Raw genomic sequence first — 25,952 nt, forward strand, 5'->3', positions numbered from 1 at the left:
ACTTCCATTTCATCTCAATTTCTTGTATAGATAGCAATTAAAGCCTGTCATGGTTAAAGAGGTTTTTGAAGGCACATATGGAATGATTCAGTGGTTTCACTCAAGTTTTTGGATGACAGTGGTCCATTCTAATATCATTAAACTGAGGAAGGATGGGGCAGGGGAGGAGGGAAGTAAACTTTTATTTCATCTCCATAAAGGACAATCGCTCAGTAATTGTCATTAAAGTATCCCTGATGGTGTGGCCACAGAAGTTGACAAGGCAGTGGACTTCTTTCTTACTAATAAACTCAGATCTAGAGGACTTTTCCTTGCTGTCACAATCTAGTCCCTTTAACAAACACCAAAAAAACATGTTTAAAAGTAATCTTTGCTTCAATCTAGTTGTTTAAAGCTTTCCATCAGGAGACATTTTACTCACTGTCTTACTTCAGATAGATCTATGATGCATGAATAAATGGATGGTTATATATTTCAGGAAGATTTTAAATGCATTTTTCACTTTTTTTTTTAGTAGATTTCAAATACATGACATTTTATAATTAAAAAAAAAATGAGCACTGGAAAAAAGAAAAAAGAAAAAAAAAAAAAAAAAAAAAAGCAGACACACTGAGAAAAGTCCAGTCTGCTATTTTAGTAAATCACAGAATAATTTGACACCGGTTAGGAAATTCTAACCACTTGTCTATGCCACCCTTCAATCTTAATTTAGTACAAAGATTACCTTCTAAAACTTAGGACCCCATACTGCTTAAGTTTTTCTGGACAAGTTTTTCCCCTTTTCTTCAACATGATTACTCTACAAGTATAAAAAGATTTGAACCACTGGATCTAAGGACCTGGTGTTCCTCTACACAGAAGAGAAATGAGGAATAATTCCAATGAGAACACATCTCCAAAATTGACTAAATTGCACCAAGAGTTCCTTGTCTTGAGGCAATGTTTTCCTATTGAAAAACAATAAAAAACTCATTTATCTAAAAATTTCAAATGTTTATGAGTCTATGAGATCTGGTACTTTTGAGAACACAAATATTTTTTTTAAATGAATTGAATTTATGGAAGTACTTGATTGCATCATTACTATCAAAGCTAAATTCCTTAACTTGGAACAGTGACTTGAAGCTAGATTTGCTCCTTAAAGCAAGATTTTCTGTGGATAGTAGTTATCTCCCTGGAAAGTTACAAGTCAGAAAACTTCACTCAATTGCAACCTTTTCCTGGAAGAAATTAAGCTCCTTGTTCACTTGCTTATTTGACTGGAAATTGTCACATGTCAGGTTCTTTTTCTGAGCCTGCCCAGGAAGGCCACAGTAGCACTGGTGCAAAGCCAGGCTGGAATGAGCACAGCTAAGGCTGCTCCCCCAGCTCTCCTTTCCAGTGGCTCTCTTTAGGAAGATTCAAGACTGATTTTTCCAAACCAGTGCTGCAGCCACCCACTTAAGTGAAGGGCACTTCAAGGCTCTGCCTGTTGAAGCTGTGATACCATGCAAGGAGTCCTCAAGACATCAAGGGCTCAAATCCCCACCCTGTCCTCCACAGAACCTAAGAGGAGTATCTTTTCATATTCTGTTACAGTGGCATGCAATGCTTCACTTCTGTTTGTCAAGTATCCTCCCACTATCATCCCTATAGGGAAAAAAAAATAATCACACACAGCCTCTCCACCTAGGACCCAACCCAGGAGCAGCAGAGGCACAACAACGCCTTTTCTCCTAGACATTTTACTCAGGTGTAGCAAAGGAGTTTCCTGTAGTCTGTCATCTAATGCAGCACTCAGAAATACAGCAAGCTGAATAAAATCCTAGGGATAAGTAAGGATGGACTGAAATGCTATGCTATGTTATGCTAAGTGAACTAAGCCTATTTGTGATTTTAATTCAATTTTTTTTTTCCACATCTGGCCAGTGCAACAAGTTGCCGTGATCTTCTGATATTGTAATGAAGTAACACAAACCAGTGTCACCCAAAAATTCTAACGTTTGTCATATAAAATCTATCAATTCTGCAACTTTAGACTGATTTTAGTAACTGCATCTTCAAAAGCCAAGACAATACACATACTGCACTGTCACATTGCCATTGTATGACCTCTAACACCCACTGTATTTGAAATTATTTTCTAGCATTACTAATGCAGAAGAGCACACATTTTGAAGTTCTCATTCCCTTTTTCTTTTGAGATGCTTTGATGACTCACATCACAAAGTTTTATGACAACACAAATATGATTCTACACTATCAACACATGCATTCAAATTGGATCCCCAGTGAATTAAAGGTCACCACTTCACATACAGCTGCAGAGACTGATACAGCTCCACTAAACCTGAGTCACTTCCAGATGAGATTTGAAGCCAAGACTGTGTTAAAAGACTCACTCACAATCATTCAATGCGCACTCATGCACCCAGACACAAAGCTCTCCCAGTTCTGTTTTTTTCTTTAAAAAAAAAATTAAAAAATCAACTAGTTTTTCATAGGCATTTTATAAAACCATTAAGCCCTGTTTTTTAAAGAGGCATTTCTGGTACCAGCAGTCAAGGAAAAAATAAAACTGAAGTCAGAACTGTTGTTTTACACTTAATGTGCTGCATTGGGAGGCAACATGGGTCACACATCTGCATCAGTTTGAAATGTGTCTGGCAGGTTTTGACAAAAAACAAGGACCAATAAAGGTAAAAGGCATAGCTGGACATTACCAGCACTGCTGGCCATCACTGCCTGGCTCCCAGGCTGACAACACTTGTGCACTCTATGAAACATACTAGGTTGCAACAAAGCCTCCAAGTTAATTACGCAAGTATGGTTTTTGGTTTGGTTTTCTGACTTTGTTCACTTTTCAAAGCTCATTCTAGCATGGTTTCATAACACACATGCAAAAGTTTTGTTTTGTATAATTTGGCTTCCTTAGATCTGTAATTCAGCTGAATTTTCTAATAACTGCCTTGCTATGTACCACACAGCAGAGGTCTGATACCTTCCCTACTGAGACAAGCAGTTTTGCCTTCTCCTCTGGGCTCTCCATACTCTTCCAAATTATTCTGATTGATATAGACCTCGATCCATGCTAATTATGCAGAGCTTCCCTTATAAAGTGTAGTTGCCATGGCAACAGCACCGGGTGAACAGGTGCATGGAAAGCTGTGATATATTAAATGACAGCTACCCTCTGCCTCTGCGATGCAGATTGCCATTCTCAGGGTTTATTTATAGCAGGTAGTAATTAATCTATGTGAATCTCATTTCATTGAGAAGGAAAAAACAAAAACGCACAGAATCATTAGCAAGATTCCTAATTACCTCCACACCTTTGATCTGAGAATTTTGTTGCCATCAGACAACCCTAACACAGAACTACTGCGTGTGTTATTTGTGTGGAGCTGTCATTATGAGAAACTCTAAGCTGTCGCCTGTAACAAATACCTTCTTACAGCCACACGTTGGAACTTGCATTAGAGTTGCTGCAGTGGAGCAACAAAATATAGCCTTCACCCTTTAAAAAAAATTAAAGAAATAAGTAGATAAAAGCTTTAGCTGGCTTTTAAATGGAGGCTCATAATTCCAGAATGGGAATCAAGTACAGAAACCTGATTTTAGCCCAGACAACAACTGTTTCTGTGGCCTGAAGCAAGCCCCATAACCTCCCTTTCTCAACCACTGTCTCTCAAGCATTAGGTGGACTAGGAGTGGACAGTCTGAAAGCGCTCTGAAGCTGAAAAATGACTTGTTGTGCTATGATGGGGGACAGACACTGTAATTTAAACAGCTGCATGAAGCAGACTCATCAAGAGGCATAGCTCAGCCTTGCATTTTTGAGGTGTTTGCAGAAAGTAGATAAGCTTGAGAAGACAAAACAAAACTACAACATTCTCTGTGGCTGGTCAGAATGACAGTTGACATGGTGATGCAATACTAGCACCAGATAGCGTACTCGGATCTTGCCCATGTCTCAGTTTTCATTCTTTTGCTTTCTTATGATTGTGTGAATGATGACAATCAGCAGAAAATACTCCCAAGAAAAATAAAAGTGATAGCAAATGATCACACGGTCAAAACACTCTTCCAAAGGTTTTTTCAATACACGTCTCAGATGAAAACATACAATGATTCCTAGTTGCTGTTATGGATGCCATTGGAAATATTCTTACAAGCGTTACAAACACTGCAAGAACTACATACTTTATTCTGCTGTGGTGGTTTGTTTGTTGTTTGGATTTTTTTTTTTATTACCACGAATGGGAAAAGTTAACTAGCCAACAGATGTGATCCAAATCATTCACAGGTACAGCTAATACAGCCATACCATTTCAGCCTCAAGCAATTTGTTCCTGGTTCACCAGGTTCATAGTAGAACTTTGTAGCAACAGATAAATTTGCAGTTCTAAGAGAAAGCAAAAAAATCACAATGGTGTAGCAATTACTCATTTCCTGAATAGACCCAGTTAAATCACAGCATGAAAAATGAAGGTACATTGGTATGTGCCTAACCTGCTGGGAAATCCTCCCATGATAAAATCCTTCTCAGGAATATAAATATTTCACAGAAATGGGTTACACATGGTCTGAACCCTGATATAAATCACTGCCTGCTCAGACCCTGACCTAGTTTTTAAGCTAAGCACATTCCACCTTTGCAACAGGCTCTACCACGTTTAGTTCAGATGCTGGATAATACAGGGCAGCAGAGAGGACATAACTCCTGCTACTGAGAAACTATAATCGCCTCTTACTGAGTCTCATACTAGACCTGCCCATATTTGACCAAATTCAAGCAGATCTGATGTAGCTGATGATGAATTGAAATTCATTAGCAGTGTTTTCATTTCATTATAGAAAATGAGGTCTCGGAACAATGCAGGTGAATTATTCCTGCAGACGAGACTTATTTTCACATCCAGACCTGCATGCTAAGGCTTTCCAACTGGCCAGGAAGGCCTGCACCATTGTTAGTCTCAAGCAGATATTGGCCTGCTAGACCAGAGATGGCTGTAGAACAGGATACTGTAAATATAGCTGCTGTTTGCATCCAGCATGAGTCAGGGATAATAAGAATGGTGCAGACACAGTTTATATGTGCTTTGTGCCAGTTATAATTCTGCTAAACTGGACAAATCCAAGCAGATTTCAGTCCTGCTTCACCAAGTAAGAGAGAGAGGCTCGGTAGTACAAAACTTTATCCGGCAAAATACCAAACCTGAACTTCTCAGATCACCTAATTGCTCCAAATCCCAGTTCAGACCAATTTTTCTAAGTGTCCTCTGCCTCTTTAAAGAGCCCAACCAAGGTCCCAGGTCAGAATTCCCAATGTTTTCCTACATCTGCCACAGACCTCTGAAAAAATGACAGAACACAGAGGCCAGCTTGGTGACTGGGAGCCCACATCTACTGGACATTAACACATAACCTCACAAGTTTCATTAGTTCCTTCAAAAATCACTTATTTTATCCCCAGTTCCTTAATTGTCAGCAAGGAGAAGCTGCTTATAGCTTCTGAAGCTTACTGCATTACATACCTGATCTTCAAAACCAAAAGCATACCAAAAACTGACCTTTGTAAACATGCTTTTTTCATGGTTTCTTCCTGATGCTGCTGCTTCTTTGCTTACTGCACTTTACCATAGAGTCTGGTCCAAACCAGACTGTAGCTTCCCCCAATAGGGCCTCTCATTTTTATTACCCCACCACAATACAAGCAGTAGTTCATGATACAGTGTATAACAGTTGTGGTGAATCAAGGACATGGGCAAGAAAAGGTTTGAATGGAAAAAAAAAAGTACTTCATTCTCCCCACCCCTCACTGACTAGGAGAGGTGGGGGAAAAAAAATTCAGACAAATCCTTTTACACCCACAAGCTCATCTGTTTTTCTTCCAGCTCTACCCATTTGTTTAATAAAAGACAGTACTTGCTTTGCTTAATAATTATTAGGTCTAATGTCAAGAGAGTTAAGGTCTTAGTTAAACTCTATTTAAGCAGGATTTTAGATTTAAGCATGCAAACTTAGCACTCTTTATTGTGAGAGATCCCTTGTGTGCATGTGTAAAAGAAGAGGGTGGACTGTATGGGTCACTGCTAGAACTCATTTAGAAACAGCAACCTGGATTTTTCTTTTTTTTCCTTCTCCCCAGCAAAACCATGAATATTAAAACACCATGCACAGTTTCCACTAAGACACTGGTTTTTACACGAAGCATATCAAGTACTCCATTTTGAATGCCTCTTCAGAGTCTCCCCTGTAAGGAGGCATCACACAATTCTGAGCTAAGGAGCACATAACGATCCTCTTCAGCAAATTCACATTCAGTTTATGATTTCTGTGTTGCTTTTTCTAGGTGACATCATGTTTCTGCATCCAGAGGACTATTATAGGAGAACTTCTTCTGTTCTGTTAACGCAGGTTCCAAAGGTCTGATTGCCCAGAAAAACAATCTCTCAAAAGTAATGCAGACTCAAAAATTATCGTAGACTAATTATACTGTTAGGAAAACATCTTTCAGCCAAGCCTGCAAAGAGTTTCTCTATAATATCTACGAGAAAGCTTCATTTCATTTCTGTCCTTCCCCCCAGTCCCAGAAGGAAACTTCTATTTTCTTCAGTGAATGCACTCCCCTTTGATGTTGCTTTGATAATTCCCACTTCATTGGCTTTTGTCAGAACTGTCATCTTTTCACTTCTGGAAAACCTTACCAGGATGTATCTTGGGACATGGCTTCAGCGACACTTTGGTGACCATAGAGTTTGCTGTTGAATGAGCCCAGCCTTTTGACCTTCAGATTAAAAGTCAGGTACCACAGCAGGAGTCTGCTAGAGCTTCAGAGCAAGCCACAAAACATTTGGTGGGAAAAGGAGAAGCAACATCAAATAACACAGATTTTCAATATATGCAGAGACAGCAGAAAAGCTGTCCATTACAAACATTGTATCATTTAAGTTTATTTCCCAATCAGTCTAATCTTTCTCTCGCTTCCCAGATTACTGCAAGGCACAGCTGCAGTTGTTCCAGGGCTCCCAGGGTCTGGAGGCAGCTCTCCCTGAAGGGAATGGATTTTCCTAATAAGGATCCTCGCCCTGCCTGGAAATTCTCAGCCAAGCACACTGTGTGCCATGCACCCTGAACCAACTGGTTTAGACAAAGAAAAAGGAAAGAAAAGATCAGTTCAAATTTCAATGAAATGCTTGGCTCTATTAAGGACTGCCAGTCCCAGATGGCAAGCCTAAAAGAAACAGCCAGCAGAAAAATAAAGGGCACAATTATCTCAGAAGATACAATTATTATAAAGCAGAAGAGTAAGGTAACCTAAAAATTTATGAAGAAACTTCAAGAAAAATAAATATATAACAGATACTCAAATAGAAGAGATGAGAATTTTTTTATGATTTAGGCACATTGCATTAATTGTAACTGGTCTGTCAAAGATTTTGAAGTGCCTAAGTGATAAGTTTTAAAGTGACCTCAACTGTAGCACAGTTTAGTTCTGCAAAACTGAGGAAATAAATTCTAATACAAGGAAATGTGTTTACTCTATGAAATCTGTTCCAGACCTGAAGCTTTCACTTGAACTTACGTGCAAGAGTGGGAGGCAAAAAGACTGAACAATATTTCGAGTTTATCCAGCATTGTCCCTATCAATTGTCAGAAAACGTCGTGGTACCTTCTCTCCATTATTCAAACAACATTACCAAGCAGGAAGCTTCTTTAAATACACACAGTCTTGGATGCTCTCTAACTCCAGCACTGGCTCTCCTCCAATCAAAACCACATTAATCTGGCATCACAGCAGCATAGCAAAGGCAAAACTAAGAATATCATAGTAATCCCTTGAACAAGAACCATAAAACAAAAGAAATTTCAATTTAAGTTTGAATTGAAAAGAAATCCAAGTGAAATTTGGTGCATGGAAATGCATTCGTAAGTCACGCAATACAATTTTTTCCCTTTAAAAAAAGGGAAATAATGACATCGTTAAGAATGCTGTATAAGAATATTTATGGCTCCACTAATTTTCAGAAACACCTGAGACCTGAAGGGGTTGCCTGCTTTGGAAGATTTTAGGTGAAACTAGGAATGTTTGGTTTTCTTTCTTTTTTTTTTTCTTTTTGAAGCTAAAGCTACAGAAGTTTCTTAGTTGTTTATTTCCACGCATCTGACTATTTGGGTCTGTCTTGCATTTGTCTACTTCTGCATTTAACTGCTCAGTTCTGGACAGTACAGCATCCTAAACTATTACTGGCATGCAGCCCCCACACTAGCAGCTGGTTAACATCTTTTATAAAGGAGAGTTCTCTTCTACAGTTTCCCTTCCCCTTCTTGCCCTAAATGAGGGCAGCCTGTATTTTCCCTGCCCTTTCAGAAGATCACAAGATGGCATCTTTGTGTACAAAGGCCGTGCTTCCCACAGCCCAGAACAGGAAGGCATCTTTGGCTGGCCTCTAGCAACAACTCACATGGGACAGAGACTCCTTACTCCCCTGCCATAACAGCAACTTACGAAGTGCACACGTGAGTGAAAGAGTGAACAAGTGCATAGCTTGCACTATATCAGTGCAATATCAAGCTTGCACTAATAAAGAAGCAAATGACTCTGTGTCCTGTTTGCCTTCTACCTGTGTTGCCAGTAATACTCACCATGCAGCAGAGAGCCATGATAGAACAGAGCCATCAGCTGCCATGGGGCATCAGCTGTTCCCTGTGACACACTTCCTGCTCATTTTAGCTCACAGGCCAATAGACTGATCTACCCCTGCACTCCCTGCAAACCCAGTTCTGTGCTCAGCTGACATTTTGCAGAGGACGTTGCATCTTCTTTACTGCAGCTTGCAGTAGCACAAAATCCAACTTCAGCAGAGGCATAATTAGCAACTGCCTCTCCCTAACACAGAGAAAATCCATTGGAGTGCCTTTCAAAGCTGACCTTCTTGAGCTTGTGCCTGTGACCTGCTCCCCGCTCCATTTCAACCTCACCCAGAATAGCTTGCCTTGCCTACAGCACATTCGCTTTGTCCCTTTTGCATGGGTTGTACAGGCTGCTGCATCACCTTTTCCATCCACCTCCCCACACATGTACTTCCCCCCCCCGTTTGTTTTTTTTTTTTTTAAATGCATTGGCAAGCTGGCAGCATTAATGAAACATTTTGGATAAGGAATAAATTCAGTCACTGTTCTGTTCCAAGACAAATCCCTGAGCTGCTCCCCTGGGGGAAACAGGTTCTTCACTCCGCGCTCCTCATTCAGTTTTCCCTCAGGAAACACTCATGCAGGGAACAGGCAGGGATGGGCACTGTGCCCCAGAAGGACAGGGAAATAACCAGCTCACACACAGGGCACCTTTGCTCAGTGAAAAATAAGATAAGCAAATAAATCAATCAGCAGGGGAGAAGCCTATAATCACTTGCCCTACTCTGCTTTTGGGACATGCATCCAAATGGCCCAGAACTATACAAACACTTTATGGCATGCACATCTTCATTAAATCAACATAGAAGCTTTTCCAGATAAATCTTCTGAGGAGAACAAGCTTGGAGAAGATGCAATTCTATCTCTCCTCACCTCATTAATTAATGTGGGAGCGTTGGCTGACTCCCACATCCAGATCCGCTACTGAGCCGGTCTCTCTGGGCCACTCCGCACATTGAGACTCTTCTCACACATTACCACATGCCTCCTGCTTGTCGAGATTCAAGTGCAAAACTCACACATCTATTTTTTTGCCTGTTTACCAAAAGGAAGGTATCCTAAACTGACCTTTCCAATAACTGCTGTCTTTAATATAGTTACTCTTCTAAGAAGCCCAGCCCTATGCAGCCCTCTCAGATTAGGGAAACAAAAAACAAAAAGAAAAACAAGGGAGAGCTGGGTCAAAGGTTCACATTGTCCTCCACCTGCATACAAACCATTCTCACTGGATTCTGTCCTTGAAGCAGCTTTTACTCCAACCTGCTGCCTGCAGTCTCTTGGGCAGAGCGCTTGCACTTCCAAATACACTTTCCAGCAGGAGAGCAACTCTTCACAGTTTTTTCCTACTCTAGCTGTAGAAACAAACATAGCAACCTTGTTTATCCAATGACTGAATATTAAGACAGTCTTAAAAACCATGTTTTCCTTACCTTCCTCCTACAATTGCTCTTAACTCATGTCTTCACTGATGTAGCAGACAGAATTATAAGCAAGTAGTAAGTTCTACTAAGGCGATTTGGCTTGCTGCAGTTTTTTTTCCTGAATTTAAAATGTAAGCATTAATTGCTTCCAACAGTCAAGGCAAACAAGATGAAAGCTTTAGGATTGAGTCTCCCCCGACCTTGGGAATTCTAATCCACACCTTTTTACAACCCCCAGATGTACCCTGCCACAGTGTCTGATCATCCCAGGTCACTCAAACCCCAGTCAGTGTGCACAAGTCACCAAGGCAGACATCTAGCTTCTTGCCCTCTCAAATTACTTTCCACTGCTCTCTGTAAATGGGGATCATTCACCAGGAGGAGGAACACCCAGCTCTGAGGCAGCCACAGGACACACTCCAAACATGCTTCACACAGAAACTTCCTGGGAGTCACAATGTCCAAAAAGGTCACAGAATTAGTCCAAGAAATAAATTGGTGTGGGGTAGACGGAGTGATGTCTTCTTTTTCACCCAGGTCATCTCAAGAGTCAGCTTTCTCACACAGACCTGCAAACTGCAGCACAAGGCACCTGAACTCTCATGCCAGCTTTCCCTGAGGAAAAAAAAAGGCAGAGCCAATCTGACTCCTTCAGAGAAGAGCAGCTAGTCAGACAGAAGGAGAGAAGGGACTACTCCAAAGGTGAGCCAACCCAACGCTAGGAAGTCAAGTCAAATCCATGAAGGCACATCCTTGGTTTTGGATTTTGGTTTGCTTCAGGGATTTTTTCAGTGGCATTCATGTTTAGTGAACTTTTGTTCTTTTTTTTTCCTTACAAAAAAAAAAAAAAAACACATGTTCTTGAAGAGTTAAAATCATTTAAGCTCACATTACAAAGAAATTAGAATGTTTTAGATGGAAACAATCTCATTAATAAGTTTAAGCCTGTATTTCTAATAAGCAGAATTAACAGTTCTAGGACCACTGTTGTCTCTCGCACTGTAATGGAGAGCAATGGACCATCTGGAACAACAGACAGGCAGAGCCTTGGAGGATCAGAATGGATAACCGTTTGTAGACTACATAGTTTTGGGGGAGTGAGACTTTAATAGCAGAATGCAAGCATCTGCCTTCCCAGATACGTGCTCTGATTTGAACCATGACTCTTTGATACTGGTACCTACTGTTTTACTAGAGCCAAGTGGGCCTAAACAATGTCTGTTCAGTTACTACTAAAAAGAAATAAGCAAATTAACAAGCCTATTTTCAATAAAGTTCAGAACTGGAAAAAAAAAAAAAATCAGCTTATGTTGTGTAAATCTCCAGCTGGAAATTAAAATATCTGGACTTGGTTTAATTACATCTTGAATGTGGTCCCCAGTAGGACTCTATAACCTTTAGGGTTTAATAACCTCAGCTCATTTAATGTCCTTTCATTCCATTACTGTAGCAATCCAAGAGTAAGGTTTGAAAACTAAAACTCCGTGCTTTCTCCCAGGCTTTCCCATATGTTCACCATCTTTAGCTCAGACTCCCAGGATACTCATGCCAAGTCTTATAAAATTTCCTTAGCAGAACAGAAAAATATCCTCTTTCACTTTATTCTATATATTTATTCTTTGTAGAGGAAGGAAAGGAGAAGAAATAAAAAGCCAAGCAATACTCTGCTGAATATCTACAGAAGATCCATCTCATTTCATGGAGAAAAGCCAGGCAGCTCTCCTCACCCAGCCCCAGCAGTAGGTCAGGTAGCAAGGTGCAGCCCCAATACTGACTGTTATTTTATGACCTGGAGAGTTGTCTAATGAGAGATTGCCCAACTTCTAACCTGCCACTACTAATCATGACTGCTTGGCTGAAGAGTCATAGAATTAACCAGACTGGAAGAGACCTTTGGAAATTGCATAATCCAACCCTACTCAAAACAGAACTACCTTGCTCTAGTTGTAATAGCAAAGACATTTAACAGCAGCCTCCTGCAGCACCTCCACTTTTCTCCTATAGATTATGTCAATTCAAGTGTTTTAATTCCGCCTGTCAGCACAAGAACCACTCTCTAAAACACCTGGAGACTATGTTTTCATATCTATGAACTCCAGTGTCAAGGGAAAAAACACACTTGTGTGCAAGAAAGCAGAACCCCAGAAACGAAGACCTGGATGCCAGTAGGTGGGAGGGACCTTGCTGCAGGAACCACTCTGCACTGACACCGCAGGTGGGAAGCACTGAGCTTCACAGCTGATGACTGTAACACAACCATCTACTCTCCCTCCGTAATCAGTGGAAAGAAATAAACTTCAGGCACAATTAATCTGACCTATTTAAGCATTGCTTTAAGATAGGAGGAATTGCACTCCAGAATCTATTGACTGTCCTGATCTGATCTCTATTGACTATAAAGGAAACTCAGTTCTAAGAAGATGAATCCTACCCACTGGTTGCTTTTATTCACAGCACACTTTAAAATAGAAGTAGTGTACACATGTGAGCAAAGTAGGGGTGGATTGTACCTTTCAAAGCCAGTACCACTAAATGGAGGTTGTAAAGGGATTGAAATAGCATTTTTCTTACAGTCTTTTGTACTGACATGAATCAATTCTATGTGCACATACACACACATGTTTCTTAGAGTTTCTTTCAACCACAGTTTCTGAATATCCAAGCAGCCATCCCATTTCATTAACAAGTACAAAAACATATTGAGATGCCCCTGATTCCATAAATGAACAGAATTTGTGCTTTTTCTTCATAGGGTGCTTTAGGAAAAAAAAAAAATTAAATGAAGCAATGGTCAAGATATTTCCTTTTCTCTTTTTTTTCCTCACCTAAAATCTGGTCAGAATAAACCGATTTCTCATGGCCCAATAACAGCATGGATGGAAGGATGTTCCCTCCATGGATTAAAATCAGGGCCACAGTTTGGCCACGCTCACACAGATGAGTAGTCTTCCCTCATTTGCCATTAAGGAAAGATCAGAACATTATTTAATTTCTAGACTGTTCTAAATCCAGAACAGCTAGAAACAGAAAAGACCAAGATTCTTTTGATTAAGACCTACTAAATAGTGGAAAGCACTGTGAAATTAGTGCAAAACCACAGCCCAGAAAATGAATGCAATACATGGAGTGCTAATGCAAAGCTAGAGAGTCTGCTGGCTTTTTGTTGTTGTTCCGATCACATTTTATTTTTTAATCTAAAAGCAGCCATAAGGAAGTGGAGCTCTTCAAAGCCTCAAAGCACAAGAGGACATTGCAGTTGCAATGCTCCACTACAAAATGAGAAACGCATGCAGGATATTTGAGTCCTGCTGGGAACCTCTTTGCTAAGAGAAGGTCAACTAAGAGAGGCAAGGAGGGTATTCACAAGGTAAAAGCTTTTGACTTGCAGGAGCTGTTGCTATGCCTGATACAGCTCTGAACAAAGACAACTGTTAAGCCCAGGTATTATACACATATAGAGCACTTCCACTTGAGCGTATAAAATAGCCACTAGTGCAATTACCATTTAAAACTATAAAGGCAAGGTTACAACAAAAGTCTAGTGTTGAACATCCCCTAACCGTTAGGGACACAAGGCAATGTTTTAAGCCTGATACCTACTCCATTATAAAATGAAAGTGAAAACTGCAGCTCCAGACTATAATCTGATGTAGGTTTAATCAAGACTGAAATCTGACACTGCAGACCTACATGGAATTTAACAAAAACATCGGTGAAACATCACTGCGTTCAGTTTTGGGCCTCTCACTACAGGAAAGATGTTGAGGCCCTGGAGCGTGTCCAGAGAAGGGCAATGAAACTGGTGAGGGGTCTGGAGCACAAGTCTTATGAGGAGAGGCTGAGGGAGCTGGGATTGTTCATTGTTCAGTCTGGAGAAGAGGAGGCTCAGGGGAGACCTCATTGCACTCTACAACCTCCTGAAAGGAGGCTGTGGTGAGGAGGGGTTTGGCCTCTTCTCCCAGGCAATGAACAGGACCCGCGGAAATGGCCGCAAGTTGTACCAGAGGAGGTTTAGGTTGGACGTGAGGAAAAACAGTGCTCAGGCACTGGAATGGCTGCCCAGGGAGGTGATGGAGTCACCGTCCCTGGCAGTGTTCAAGAGGCGCCTGGATGAGGAGCTGCAAGATGTGGTTTAGTGCTTGTGGTAGCAGCGTAATGAGAAGACGGTTGGATTAGATGATCTTACAGGTCATTTCCAACCTTGTGATTCTATGATCTGTGAATCTACCAAGGCAAGTTTCAACTTGGTATTATGCACCTCATGCCTAACACAGCCCAAAAAGACAAAGCTCTGATGATAGAAAGCCTCAGATCGGGAGCAAACAGTTCCAGATTTGTATAGCTTTGTACTGCCACCCATATAAGTCATTTATGTACACAAATCCACTCAAACGCTGCTGAGCTACTAGCAAATCTTGAAAGGAATTTCCCAGCTGTACAAAAATGAACTACCACTTGGGCTAGCAAATGAATTTGTATGTGCAGCAATAACATCTGATTGATGTCACTGTCACATTCTCTTTAATTTCACAGAATTTGATAACCTCATCAGATATTGCTGCTGTGAAAAGAATCCCTGTTTCTTAATCCAAACGGCATCTGTTACTGGAAAAAAAAGTAGAGACATCATTCCTCAAAGATGCAGTTCATATATTGACATTCATATATTCCCTACTAGACATGATTTCAAGTAGTCTGAAGATTAAAGAGGAGCTGTTTTGTGTTTCAATTAAGAAACAATTTAAGTCAAACAATCAGTTTGCTTGCTCCTAAGGAATTATATTCTCAGTACATATATTTATGCCTCCAGGAATTACATTTTGTGCATTCTGTTAAGCTAGCGTGTGTAGCTGCATGTTGAACCACCCAATGGGCACTGGCAGACAGCATACCTCTGTACTCACACTCGGGAGGAGTACATACCAGCAAATGCCCCTGAAAAGTCTATTTATTGATGCTTGTACGCAAGTATGTCATATGACTCAACACTTCAGTTTTTCATTCTGATCTCTTCTCCTCCCCTACAAACCTCTGCTGAAAGCATAACAGTCCTCGCAGTATAGTTTTAGAGCAGATAAATGATTTCATTTAGGACTCTCCATAGATCCTTATTTGTACCCGAGCTATCAAGAGTAGACACTATCCTCTTCAACTCTGCTAAAAAAGTAGAGTGATATAAGAACAGAGGTAAAAGTTGAGTATGACAAGATCCACGTTATAGGCAGACATCAATTATATTACAAAAGCATTTTCATTTATGTGCCTCTAACAGCTCTAGAAATAAACAAAGGGAAGGCAAATATAATTTAAAAAGAGGCTGCTGAATCATAGCCTGAAACTCTCATTCATCACCTGAGGTGAGCACTGAGTCAGCCACAGGAGCACAGGTGAAGGCAATTCAGCTGTGCTGCAGGAAGGCGTGGAGCGAGGCTGCACCTCTCCTAGACCCATTTAAGAGCTGACTGCAGGTGGGAAGGTTCTCTTCTGGAGATCCACTCCACTGGAGTTTCCCATGTGAGCCCAGGGTAGGGTGAGCATCCTTCTTTCCTACTCCAGTATAATAACTACTTCAGCCAAGCTCCTGGATATACTATATCATCTGTATATTCATTGACTGTACAAAAAGTTACATCAGATTTTAAAAAGCCTGCTTAAAAAGTTCTAGTTCCTATAACATATGTAAGAGTATTTAAAATGGAAGAAGCATATGACTCTAAATGAGTATACAAAGATTTCATGCAATACAGGGCAGGCAATGTAACTCCCATTAGTGAAGTTGCAAAAGCAATTGACCTTATAGGACAATGACATTTTAAGTGACTATAAACTGCTAGTAAAGATGTTTCAACATCAAGTGCCCATAGAAGACTCCAGTAATGTTTGTGATTTTTTATTTTATTTTTTTAAGAGTACTTCATGTTTCACTACGCTGCATTTCTGGTAATAACAGAGCAAGTAAAACAGGGTTTAAGATGTATAGCTTAAGATGGTCAAGAAATAAAGTTTTCATTAAAAGTAAATTATTTCTGTACTCAAAAAATCTTAAATATCCATTTTTCACCATGCTCTTAATAAGGCAGTTTTTAATGAGCCAGTAAAATTTGCTTGTGGCGAGTTCCTGTAACAACACTGAGTGCAAGTCCCCTATTCCAGTGTCGTGTACAACCATACAGTGTTTCCTTCAACTTACTATCTCACATTACATTTTTAAATTAAAAAGACCAAGTTACCTTAACCTCTAACTAGCTAGTCACCATACATAATTCTGCAGTTGCTGTGCTGAGGAACCCACAATCTCAGGTTTCTCACTCATATTGTGAAAATTGCTCTTCCTTGCAGTTTCAAACACTCAAGACAGATAAATCAATGATGTACTCTGCCACAGCTAAAGAGTAAAATCTTGAGCATTCAAAGTATCTGACCCAAAGCCCAGTTATAGACATAAGAGGCATGCAAAATGTTTCTATTCAGAAATGAGCATGACAAGGCAATTTCATTTTCACACGAATCTGATGTCCAGGATGATCGGAAGAGTGAATGACTGCAGTGATCTTCAACCTGAGACCTATCCAAATATAACAGTTGTCTAGAGAGCACAAATGGTCAGAAATAAATAAATAAATAAATGAAGGACCTAGAACATCCTAGCTCAGTACTGAAGAACACCTAGTCTAGCCAAGGATTGAGTACTGCTGATACTTGCTATCTTCCAGGTGACCTCTATAAATAGAAGCCCCACCAAACTGAGCTTTTAACTAAAGCTGTTCTTCCACAGCAAAGCTTTTAAGAAAGAGCAATCATGATAACATCTTTGCATTGGCAACAAGCAGACTTTCCCACCTTACTCTTCAAGGAGTGTGGGTCAGTTAAAAGCCTTTGAGATTCTCTACAGTATCAGAGACAGTCACATGGCAGATCTGGAGCAGCAGCTGAAGGTCAGATTGGATATCTTAAGTCATTTAAAATAAGGTCATTTGTGGACGTATAGGCAAGTGAATCAAGCTGTAGACCTTCATCACAGCTGGCTTCCAAAAACTTTCCTTCTAGTGTTAACGGTAGGTCACAAGCATGGTTTTCATTACTAATTACCAAATGAACCCCTCAATCAAATGAGGATGTTTTAATATAAAGTTTGTGGCTTTCCATCTCCATCCGAGGGCATCTTGCTCCAGCACATTCAGATACAGAAGTGCTGGTATGACAACTAAGTTGTGTGCATACAGCCTTGAAGTCACAGAGCTTTTATAAAGCAGACTTCTCAGTCGTCCATCACCCAGAGACACCGAGTCATTTGGTCCAAGTCCTGTCATCAACTAGATGCTCCGCGGGGTTCTTAAGGATGCCATGAATTCAGAAGATTTCATTAAATGGCAGCAACTGACCAAAACATTCATAGGACTGCTCATAAGTGTGGAATTTTAAAAGGCACAAGCTCCCCAGCAAATCAGACTAGTTCTATATCTCCTGAGCATTAAGTACCAGCATTTCTCATTTCCCTCTGACCTTTTTCTAGTGGAAATTTATTACAAGAATTTAAATTAGCATCAACAAAATTAGTTAAGAGGTTTGTGACTTCAGTAGTTCTTGGAGCATCCCCCTCAGGTGACTGGGCACATGGCTGAAATTGGTTAAACTAAATCCACAAAAAAGGGCTCGCATTACATGTTTTGTCCTATTGCATCTATGCAGATCCACAAATTCTTCTTGTTTATGAGATGAAAGAGCCTGAAGTTAAATTGGATTTTATATCATTTTCTTTATGTTCTGCCCACAGGTTAGTACACTGAGATTACCGGAGTGTTTATGAAGAGCTAAACGGCTTTCCAGTGATGATTCAATGATCCTGGGCACTTCCTACCTCCTCTCTTCACAGCAGTACTGTGAAGTTTAATTTAATCCATTTCAGAACTACAAAGACAAGTACTTTTTTAGCAAAACATAACAAGGAAGAACCACATTAGGCATTATACTTCAGTCTTCAATGAGAGATTAAAAGACATGTGCTGTAAATTTATCAGAATAAAGCTTTTCATTATGAGTGGCCAAACATAACTGAGTCACTTTGGAAGCAAATTATTGACTTGTCTAGAAATAAATACACAATAATTGCAAGTTTATTATTACTGCTTCATCAAATGAAAAAGCCTATTAAGAACATTTATCCCAATTCTACATGAACCTCCTCTTACCTGGAGAACGTCTACATTACACTAAAACTAATCAAAAGCTACTCCACGGCCAAGTAATAAGCTGTCAAGCACAAATGGCATTCTCCTCTCAACAGCTGTGCTTGAAGAACCATATATTTCTAGCTGTCAAAGCTGCATCTCTTCACATACATCCAGCTGATGAACTACATTCACAAAGAGAAGTTCCACAAACAGAAGAAAAAGAAATAGAAACAGGAGAAAGAAGCCACAGTTCTCTTTCGGCAGCATAGCCTTGTAACAAACAGCACAGCAAAAGCAGAAACCCTGAACTTCTGTTGCCTATCAAGGAACGCAAAGGAGGCAATACACATTGCTGACACTGTGAAGTCCAAACTTTTTCTTTTGCTTTGATACAACTTCATTTTGTGTTACTTCTGCATTTATCCTGCAATAGGGCTTCATGTACAAATATAATCATAATCAGCTGAAAACGAAACAGATCTGATGAAGTTGCACACGCATGCTTGAAAAGCGTGGCTCTAACCCAAGAAGAAAACCTCATAAGTTTGGTCACTGAATTTGGAATCCACAACTACAGCTGTGCACTGAGTTTTCTAGAGCAGCTGGGGGCTACACCAGGGAGTTCCTTAGGACAAGAAACTAAGAAGGGAAAAGGTATCCACACCAGTAAATAGCAAACCCCTAGAAGGTGAGTGTACTTGGAGTTTCTTAAATTCAAGCACTTAAGAAATTTCCTCCTGCCATCATCCTTTGATAGATAAACAACAAACCAAATCCCTCCTGAAGATAAAGAGGACTTAAGCAAGTGAGAAAACCAGTCAACACCTTTGTATTGCACACCTCTCCTGGAAGCTGGATGTTCTGTAACCTTAGCTTACTGACTCCCATATCTACTTCTCCCATTTTCCATTTGCTTTTAAATAAGATCTGGAAGGAGCCCATAGAACTACCATAGACTAAGAGCACAATTTAGGGCTGTAACACAATGGAAAGCACAGATGTGACAGCAGAGCAGCAAGATCCCAGGCTGCAACAAGCGAGGATTTGCTCAAACACAATGGCCACAAAAATAAAGAAAAGAAGCTGCTTACCTTCAGAAGACCTCAGATAAGCAGGGATCTCCAGCAAGATACCCTCACCTCCACCACCAACCCTTAACTGAGGTGTTAGAAAGGGTGGATCCTGGCTCCAGCCCTCTCAATCACTCAGGTTCATTGCTTGCACCTGAGCTCCCCTGGGTTGGCCCTGCCTTCCCACCAGGTGTTCAATCACTGGTTCAGACTGTGATTCAACATTTCTTCTCCAAGGGTATACTCTATCTCTGGGGAATGAAATAGAGAAAAACTTATTAACCACTGCACTGTGAAATTCCACAACACGAATTTGAAGAGTATTTTCCTGAGTGCCACACCACAAAAGGCTAAACTTCATACACGTGTCCCACTTTTCATATGCTATTAACTTTTGTTACATATCACCAGAAGGCAAGCGCAATTTCAAATGCATTTTGATTCAAATTTAATTAGCACCCTTCTCATGGAAAATTGTCCTGTATAACTGCTGATATGTCAGTGTGCCACATACTTGTTGATCTTTCTTTAGAAATGGAGAAAATACGTTCAAAAGAAAAGTACATCCACATGAAAAAAAAAAATCAGACAACTATAGAACACAGAAGAACTTCACATGTGGCGAAGCAGCAGCATCTGTACATGCAGCTCAGCATCTAGTGGCAAATAATGTTTCTTTCCTGAGTAAGTGCAAGTTTCTCGCACAAGTTTTCTTGGTGCAATTTTGATCTGGAAAAATGTTAAAATTGCCTGGATACGCCAGTATCCATAGTATAGCCATAGTATATGGATACTGCCAGATGCAGTACATCTTTATTTTTAATGGAATAATAACCACTTGCATTCAAATTTCACATTCAGCCTTTGAAACTATTTACCAGGAAAAACAAAGGTGTGCTGTGAAGGTTTTTTCGGCATGACTCACATTGTTGTCATAAGAGTAAAACCTGTCCTAGTTCTTCTCTGCCACTCAAGTTTACATAGCAACGTGAAGTACTAGGCAATCCTCTGCATGCAGTTCTCCCACCTTGCCCTTTACGTGACTGTTTACACTTGGAGCTGACTAGCTGCAGTTCATCAGTCACGGCGTATTCTATCTACTCTGGCCTGGTGCCTTTAATCTCAGACTAAGTACATCAGGATTCATCTTTCCAATGACTTGACTTTTAAAGGCTGGTTTAGGTTGAAGTTGGTTTTGGTTGTATTTTTTTTATTTGTAGCAATTGTCTGTCCCCTACTACCTGGCCACCTACTATTTGTGTCAAATGAAGAGATCATCTAATAAGTGACCCCTGACTTTGATTAGGACACATTGCACTATTACCTGATTTCATATTTGGATGCAATGCAAAGGAGTTTTAATCACTGGAAGAATTATCTAAGCTCATTTTTGAATGAAATATATTTTTGCTTTGTTTTACAATAGATTCACCTCTCCTAGCACCTATACCACACCATCTACTAGAAGTAAACAAGTGTGAGCACTGAGATCTGGTTTTGTCACTTATCAACAAAACACAAATGGACACAGAGTACAGACTTGTAAATAAACTTACAAATAAATAGGTAAAGGGCAAAGACCAAAGATTTCAAAACAAGTTTTATATGAATAGTATGTCCTCTCTATGAACTCTGTTCAACAGTGGATTGTGCACATATGGGTTTTCCAGGGCATAGGATAGGATGTGTCACTCAGAATAAGGTCATGAGCCCAAATGTTGACAACTACATTGCATGCAGAGCACAGAGCTCAAATGCCAAGAGTGGGACTCACCCTTTGGCATAAACCACCCATGAATCCTAGCACCAGCAACTACCAATAGCTTGTCAAAAATGAAGTTTGCCAGCACAGGTACAACCTGGAAAACAAATCAAGCACTGATATCTTTGTTCAGCACATTGGCCAGAAATTTATTCCCATGTAAGGAGTATGTCATTTGATTTCCATGTCATTGCTCTCCCTTTCAGAGGAGAAGCGGGGTTATTCAACCTCGATTTCTCTTTGTTCTTCTTCAGTTCATCAGTTAATGAAGGCTTCTTTATGCTAAATATTAGTTAAATTCAGCCACCATTCATCTACCTGTTCCAGAGTTCACAACAGACACCCTCTGGGGCTTCACGAAGCCCAGAATCTGCTTCTAAACAGGAATAATATATCTTATGAAAAAGGAGATGTTGTTGTTCTTATGCTGTTCATATGCTGCACCTCTGAACTATTTCCTCTGCATTCACAAGGCTGACCTGTTCCCTCTAATTTTGTACTGACTAAAGCAGTAAAAGGCTGAAGTTCATTGTAATATTCCATCTGTCTCTGTTTAGCCAGAAAGGAGGAAACTGCATTCAATCAGTATGGGTTCTTACTGAATAGTGAAGAGGTCTCTACTCATCCAAAAGCTGCAGCTTCCTCTTCTCACTAGCAAGCATTGATAGTCAGCTCCCTTCCTCAGGTCTTTTAATCCCTGTTCTGCTATTACACACATCAGCTTTTATACCCTTACAGGTCACCTTCAGCTCTTCTCTTGCAGTCTCGATTAAAGCAAGTGGGTGCTGCCTATCTGCAAATCTTTTCCAGACTCAAAGCTTCTACTTTTTCTCTTATTTTAGAGATGCTGATGCACACATTTTCATACTCCCAAACTGACAATGCTTGCTGGCAATCCTAACTCGTTGTTTAACAGTTTATACAGAGCAAACTGAATACCGCAGCAACGTGTCAATTGTGTGGGATGGCCACGAACTGCTTGCTGAAGTTCTCCTCAGTGCCAACACACTACCTGCCTCTTAGCTAACTTCAGTGCTGCTGCTTGTTATAAACACATCAACACCACAAGATCTGGGAAAAGATACAGAGCTGTGGACACCACCTCACTGTGAGAGAGCAAAAAGGAGTCCTGCTAGTGGAGTCTCACTGAGATTTAATCCCTGTGAAAAACAGAGTTAATTCCTACTCAGACTGTAATCTGAGGCTTTGCAAACTCCTACTTAACGATGAGAGACTGCCTGACTCTAGCATGGCCATCCCAACTGTCTCAGTGCATAATACTGCTGATTATGGATCAGTCTGGTAACTCAGTTTCTCCATCAGCAAACCCACAGAGGTCTGCTTTAAGGGAACTGTTTTCAGTCAGCTTTCTGAGCAGGGTGTAGGATTAAGCACCAGAAAGTTATCATGTCTCTCACTTTCTTTGTTTGAATGTGAACTGCTGGATTCTGCTTTAAGTATCTCTAGCTTAGGTATAACCCACTGCTGACTTGTTTTGAGAGCTTCTCTCCTGATTTGCTCAACACAGCAGACATAGTTATTTCCTAATTGCAGTCAAGCTCCAGATGTAGGTCAGGGAGTATTTAGCTAGGGGAGGTTCCAAATGAAACAAGTCCTCAAGTAATAGGCTTGTCTTTGTTCCCCTGACATTGCTTGCTTTTGAACATCAGAGACCATGAGATTGTTTTGGTACAGGCACTATGTTACGGCTGACGTAGCATAACAAATACTAGCTCTACATCCTTCTACATAGGCTTCAATAATGTCACAGAGCAGAAGTGACAATCAATGCATTTTGTGTTCAGCAGAGATCAGTGCCTCAAGACAGGCAGCTAGGAGCATTGGACAGACATGACATGGCAGAACAGAAGGATTCCTGGGATAAGTATCAGCTTTGCTCCAGGCCTCCAAGAAATAACTTTTCAGTTTAGATTAATTTGTAAAGCACAGTGTATGATTACAGACCTTGCTTTTGTACACAGACCTGGCCTTAAACATTGTTTTAACTGGTGTTGCCAGTCCTTTCTTGATCATTAAATTTATTTCCTAAAACTTAAGAAGTGTAAATGAAAGGCAGCTTCTAAAAAACAGCATTCAGCGTTTTTATGGAAAGTAGATTTCTGGCTCTGCTCTTACCAATGCACCCTTCAATCATAAATAATAAAACTGGTGAGTTCTATCTCTTTTTCAAAGAAGTTAGACAGAACTATCATCCTGTATATACAAAATAGGCTTCAAAGACATCCGCTCTGCAAAATAATAGAAGTGGTGCTGAATGATGGATGGGAATCAGTTAAACTGATTTCTAGGACACATTGTGCATTAATAAATCAGAGACTGTGTGTTCACTGAAAGAAGCGTAGGAGGCACATTAAGAACTTTTATGGGAGTAAAGAAAAAAAGTTAACATTGTATTTCAAAGGAACCTACAGGAGGATTAGCACTAAAATCTTTTTATGAACACTAATACTGAGCACTTACATGAAGATCAAGAAAATAGTCAGCTCCACAGGAAATCCTGGAAGTTAATTTTTTTTAGAAGATACTGCTGCTTTTCACTGCACTTAACGACAACCACGTGCCATTTCTGAAGCGCTCTTGCCCAGCTCACAGCAAAGGTGTTAGTTCCAACATTGATTGCTCATTCTAATACTACCGAAACATCTTCCTGCTTCCTTAGCAAGAATACAGCCTCAGAAACCAAGAGAAAAGCACTGAAACTGGAATCAAATACATGCCTTCATCATGGATCCCAAGAGGTGCACACTGCAACACTTCGTTGTGAGCAGAGAGGCCTACAAGTCCTCCTGACTTGAGTCTGCATACAACCTCAGTGCTATCTTATCTTCATCTTCCAAATGGCTGGCTGAACTACATTTAAAAAGGAGGAAGAAAAAAAAGAAAAAAAACTCCTCCCAACCTAAACCAAAAATTGACTCCTTGCAACTCCCAGAGACAGGGAACTTGCATAGGCAGAGAAATTTTACCACTGTTCTTCCTCATTGTCCCAGATATAAGTGTAGGAATCTAAGAAAAGACTTCTGTATTTCAAAACTCAACATCCCTTGGGGTTTGTTCCATCCAGGTAAATGTACTTATGCTGCAGAAGTGCTTTTCTCTACCCCTTCAAACAAGAAAAAAAAAAAAAAAAAAAAAAAAAAGGAAAAAACAGACATTCATCAGATTCATTTACAGAATGACCCTGCTGCTAGTAGCACATTGAAGGCCCTGTTAGAGGTTACAAAGCAAAACGATTAAGACAGCCATAGAACAGCTATATGCTGGGGAAGCAACATTTCAGTTAATAATACAAGACGGTGCTGAAGTCTGTGAACACAGAACCACTGTTCTGTCAATAAACTCTTACCCTGTTTTCCTGCTTTATTCAATTACAAACTCTCAAAATAGACACACCACCTGTGTGGTTCAGCCGGGCTCAGGTTCAGCCATAAATACTTCCATGATTTCAGTAAATTGGAAAAAAAAAACCATAAGTGAGGACAAAACATGTCCTTCATTTTCTGTCATTGTAATACAGTCGAGCTACACCACAATCTTCATTTAGGCATTTCTAGATACTACATCACTTTCAGCAATGGACAGGTTATAGAACAAAGAAACACGCATTATTTGAAAGCACTCCTGCTTCAAAAGCATAGCGTCGTTATGGTCTGTGCATTTTAATGGAGTGGTTTGTGTTGTGCATTCATCCTGCAGCCCATAGGAGATGTATTTTCTAGAAAGCTAGAGGATAGGCAGCATTCTTAAGATGAAGAGCATGTTATTATGAGAAAACAGTCACATAAAAACATGATTTGAGACAACTAAACTGGAAATTAAGAAATATCTTGTAAGGCTTATAAATAATTGAAGAGAGAGTGTTCCAAAGTTTTGATGTGTCATAAAAGTTTAGTTTAGAAGGTGATGAAATTATTTCAATTAAACAGAACAAATGTCAGCAGTGAATGCCTAAGCATTTTAATGGATTCATCTGTAAAACCATGGTGCATGCTGAGGCACAGAGCTGGTAGGGGCTTGCATAAAGGCAAGTTATTTGTGAATATAATTGGAACTGTACAAGAAATACCTTCCCAGACTTAGGAAGTTCCTCAAAACAAAATCTGTAAAAGCTCCAGAAATTTCTGCAGTACAAAACTGACTTCAGAATGACAAGACATAAAGATAAGGTTGCAAATGGTTCAAAACTATTGAAACAGTTTGGTCCAAGCAACAGAAAAAAACTTCTTTAACTTGATCCTAATGCACATAGAACAGTTTTGGAAGAGGGTGGTGCCATTATCTTAAATGGCAGCACTCTCCACCCTGTAAAGGATATAATATTTTGTCTGACATATGAGAAAAATCTGAGTTCCTAGTCAGTCCAAAGGCAACATTCCCCTCAAGCGAAAACATGAACAAGGCGAAGAAGCTGCACACAAACAAATGCAATGGGTAAAGTTGGTACTCAAATTATTTCCCCTTAAGAGGAAGTGACTAGAGAAAGAAAACAATCAAAAGACTTTAAAGTAAACAAAAACAACCTGCTGCTTGTGCACTTCAGAAAGTATCAACAGTAGGACCCCAAAGCGCTTCAGAATACAGCTGGTTTTGATGCCATTTCCTATCCCTTCTCTTTCAGTGAGCCCGATTCCCTCAACAACCCATATCACTAAACTCAATACTGGATTTATCGTATTTGCTAAGTAGCAAGCATACATTACCTACTGGTGACTAAACAACCTGTGGTGTTGCCCAATGCTCCAACCCATGGAATCCAGAGATCCCAAGCTACAGACTGTATCATATGCATGTAATCAGTATGCTGATGTACAGTGTGCATTATTAGTTATGA

The 25,952-nt window shown here is 40.1% G+C and overlaps 1 long non-coding RNA gene across 1 annotated transcript; it reads right to left on the reverse strand.

Moving 5' to 3' along the window:
• Positions 1–5,894: 5,894 nt before the first annotated feature.
• LOC122189598 lies at positions 5,895–19,390 on the reverse strand. Its single transcript, XR_006181877.1, has 2 exons — positions 19,360–19,390; positions 5,895–7,122 (listed from the first exon to the last, which is right to left on the reverse strand). It is a non-coding gene; the product is annotated as an uncharacterized LOC122189598 (long non-coding RNA).
• Between the last annotated feature and the right edge of the window lie 6,562 nt (positions 19,391–25,952).

The sequence above is a fragment of the Lagopus leucura genome, unplaced genomic scaffold (assembly GCF_019238085.1).
Source record: "Lagopus leucura isolate 7727_CA_CO unplaced genomic scaffold, USGS_WTPT01 Super-Scaffold_100157, whole genome shotgun sequence".
NCBI classification, from domain to species: Eukaryota; Metazoa; Chordata; class Aves; order Galliformes; family Phasianidae; genus Lagopus; species Lagopus leucura.